Source organism: Suncus etruscus, chromosome 16, assembly GCF_024139225.1.
Source record: "Suncus etruscus isolate mSunEtr1 chromosome 16, mSunEtr1.pri.cur, whole genome shotgun sequence".
Taxonomy (NCBI): domain Eukaryota; kingdom Metazoa; phylum Chordata; class Mammalia; order Eulipotyphla; family Soricidae; genus Suncus; species Suncus etruscus.
The window spans coordinates 9,704,399-9,708,107 of NC_064863.1; the positions used below are offsets into that span (position 1 = coordinate 9,704,399).

Here is a 3,709-nt window from a genome sequence, read left to right on the forward strand (position 1 = left end):
CCAAATTAAAAGACCTATTTTGTGAGTCATTGTGACCCTCTTTTCTCCCCACAAGTATTTGTGAGTATTTGTAAGTATTGGTTTGCTTTGAATATTTTATTTTGTCTTTTTACTAATTGAATTCAGTAACAGTGGGCTGTACTGTACCTCTTCTCTGGCTACCCATATTTTATGAATTAATTTTCTTTGTCTAGACTTCAATCTTTCAAAGTCCAGAGCTTCAACTTATTAACATATGAGACACGCCGCCATCACCCTCAGCCAGGTCGTATCTACCAAAAGAAAAAAATTTAACCATTAGCCTTGCATGCGCGCGCGCGCGCGCGCGCGCGCGCGTGTGTGTGTGTGTGTGTGTGTGTGTGTGTGTTGGTGATGGTACTTGGGAAGTGGAGGGACCTGAAACTAAGTAATGCTAAAACCTTCAAGGTTACTTTGTCCTGGAGCATGAGGAAGGAAGACCCTTTCTCTAATCAACTGCATTCTTCCCTGAGAGTGGGGATGACCTGGGGTGCTGGCACTAGCTCCCACACATACATGCTAGAATCAGCTCTTCTGTTGACACCAAGTTGGTAGGGTGCAATTGTCTGCAGTGTGTCTAGTAGTGTCACAGAAATAGGCAAATGTGCCACCCCTACCCCTGCCCAATCATTTTCAACCCGTTGCTGGGTTTTTACTATACTATCCCCCTCTCCTATTCTCTAGGGTTCCCCATTTCTCTTGTCTAGTCATAAAACAAGGCTCAGTCTCTTGAACAGGCTTTCGTTTGGCATTCAGTTATGTGCCCTTTCACCCCACAAGACCAGCTCCTACCTTGCAAAGAGCTAGCTGGGTGGTCCAATGGACCTCACGTTCTTGGAAGCAAATTGGACTCCGAGTCCTCCCTAACCCCAGGGCTTTGTTCTTCCAATTACTTGCTCTGCAGCTAGTCAGTTATGAATATGTCTGGGATTCATCCTGGTAAAGAGAATATAGGTAAGCTTACAGCCTATGTATATTTGAATGTTGATGTCCTAGGAGGAGATGCTGAGGGTTCCCATGAAAAGCTTTGCTTAGAATAGGTGCATTGTAAACGTTTGATGAGTGATAGCCCTAATTGACTTTACAGTGCTGTTAATTGGAGATTCATAGGCTCACAGTCTCCTGTTTCTGAAGTTCACAATTACAGGAGCCTTTCCTTTTTGCTTTGGGTATGAAAAACTCAGCAGCCAGCCCGTTTTATCCAATTTTTCCCACCAGGTGGCACTCTCCCTCTGCCTGTGGCTCAAGGGGTGGGATTTACCCGGGATTTCAAGCCCCCTCAGCCTCGCAGGGGTTGCCCCAGTTGCATCTAACCCTCGGATGAAGGGCAGAACACAGCTTCCTTCAAACATTTAGATTTGGTTTGAATGGGTTTTTCACTGACTTGCAGAAAGAGTATTTTGTGTCTCTGTGCAAAACGTTCCTTTTTTGTTGCCTGGGAGGATATGAGCCATTTTGAAAAGTCCTATACCTATCTTTAGGACATTTTTTTTTAAATCTGTCTTGGTTTCTTTTTAATTTATTGTCAACAGTCTGGCCTGTATTAGATATGATTCTGCTACTTAGGCTGAATAACTTGAGATTGCTCATTTGAAATTGTAACTCTAAGTTTCCTAAATCATAAATTGGGAGCATCTATTGATCATTCTTGACTTAACTCTCTCTCTTCCTCCTCCCTCCTCTTTCCCCTCTCCTTTATTCTTTTTACATGTTACATTGATCTAAGACTATATTTTAAAAATAGTTGTTCTCCCCCCCCTTTTTAAAATGTCTTTATTTAAGCACCATGGTTACAAACATGTTTGTAGTTGAGGTTCAGGCATTAAAAAACACACACCCCTTCCTTGGTTTTATTCCAAAAGGCTGGATTTCAATCCAAGCATCAGTCTGTTTTCAAGCTCCCCAGGCTAATTAATTCTCTATGCAGTGAGAGCTAAGAAACGCTGGAGTCCTCTTCTGAAACTTTTCTAAACCCCAGTTGGTCCACCACGTTCATCTCCTGAAAGTCTCTAGACCCCAACAGCTCATCAGATACAAAAAGGGCTCCCTTATGCTAAGTCTCTTAGCGATTGTAATCTTCCAAATGCTCATATGACCAGCATGTGCAACTCTCTTCTCGTCTTCAACACCTCTCTGAAGATGCCCAAGAGTCTTAGTTTTTAATCTGCAGATGGGAAGAACCATAGTTGGGCTCCTTATTCCTTGGCTGAAACAAGTTAGGAAAGAAAAATTCACCAAGAAATCACACCTTAGGACAAGGGACATGGTCTTTTTGCTGAAATAAAGCTTTATACATCCAGTGTGATTTGCTGTCTCTTTTAGTCCGATTTATCATAATATTTTAGGAGATCAATTCTTGGCCAAGATTTCTTTGGGTTTGTTCTTTCTCTGGATAGACCCAAAGGTCCTGTGGGGAGTATGAAAAGATGAGAGGAAAATATGGTCTGAGACCAGTTGTAAATTCAACAGAACAAAACGTTAACTAGTGAATTTATTGTATTTCCTCATTTTATTTTATTTTATTTTTTGGACAGGCTTTTTAGAAATATTTTAATTGGGTTCCTTGGATATCTTTGTCTTTTTCAAAAGAATCTGAAAGGCTTGTGACTTGTCATTGACATTACTAAACATACAATTTTGTTGTTGAAAAGCTTGGGGTTTTAGTGACCGCTGACATTTTAAGAAATGTGTGCCCCTCCTGTGTTCATTGCAGTACTATTCACAATAGCCAGAATCTGGAAACAACTGAAGTGCCTGAGAACAGATGAGTGGATAAAGAAATTGGTATATCTACACAATAGAGTACTACACAGATGTTAGGAAAAATGAAATCATGAAATTTGCCTATACATCAATGGATATGGAGAATACTATGCTGAGCAAAATGAGTCAGGGGGATAGAAATAGAATGATTGCACTCATTTTTGGATACTAAAAAAGATAGTATGATAATAATATACAAAAACAATAGAGACAAGGGTCAGGAGGACCAGCCCATGCTAGGAAGTTTGGCACAAGTAGTGGGAGAGTGCAGCTAAGGTCAAGAAGGAAATGCTATCACAATGATAATTGGAAATCACTCTGGACAAAACCTGGGTGCTGAAAGAAGAAATGCATGATATCCCTTCAGTAACAATATTGCAAACCACAGTGTCTAAAAGAAAAAAGGGATTGCTCTGTTGGGCAGCACATATACAAAAATTGGAGTGATATAGAGAAGATTAGCATGGCCCCAGCACAAGGATGACACACAAATTTGTGATGTGTTTCATATTTTTTCAGAACAAAGCCAGGATATATAGTAATCCAAGTAGCAAATAAATAAATTAATTAATTAAGAGAGTGATAGACTCCTTAAAACAGTAAGGAAGAAGAAAAACCTTAAGTATAAAGGAAAGAACATAAGAATTAAATCAGATCTCTCATTTGAAATAATCCAAGCAAGAAAAAAGTGGAATGACATATTCAAATTACTGAATGAAAGAAAATTTCAAACTATTGTCCACTAACCAGCAAACATCTCATTCATATGAGAGGGAGGTATAAAAACATTCTTAGAAAAAAAGAGCTTGCAACATTCTTCCTAATCAAACCAAATCTAAATGAACTACTAAAAATCAATTATATAAACCAAAATTTTCAATTGCAACACAATATAATGGCACTAGAGTCTCCTTTGTCAATAGTTTCC

The 3,709-nt window shown here is 39.3% G+C and overlaps 1 non-coding gene across 1 annotated transcript; it reads left to right on the forward strand.

The window, feature by feature from the left end:
• The first annotated feature begins 3,189 nt into the window (after nucleotides 1-3,189).
• On the forward strand, nucleotides 3,190-3,296 carry LOC126033092 (U6 spliceosomal RNA). Its single transcript, XR_007504247.1, has one exon. It is a non-coding gene; the product is annotated as a U6 spliceosomal RNA (small nuclear RNA).
• Nucleotides 3,297-3,709: the final 413 nt, after the last annotated feature.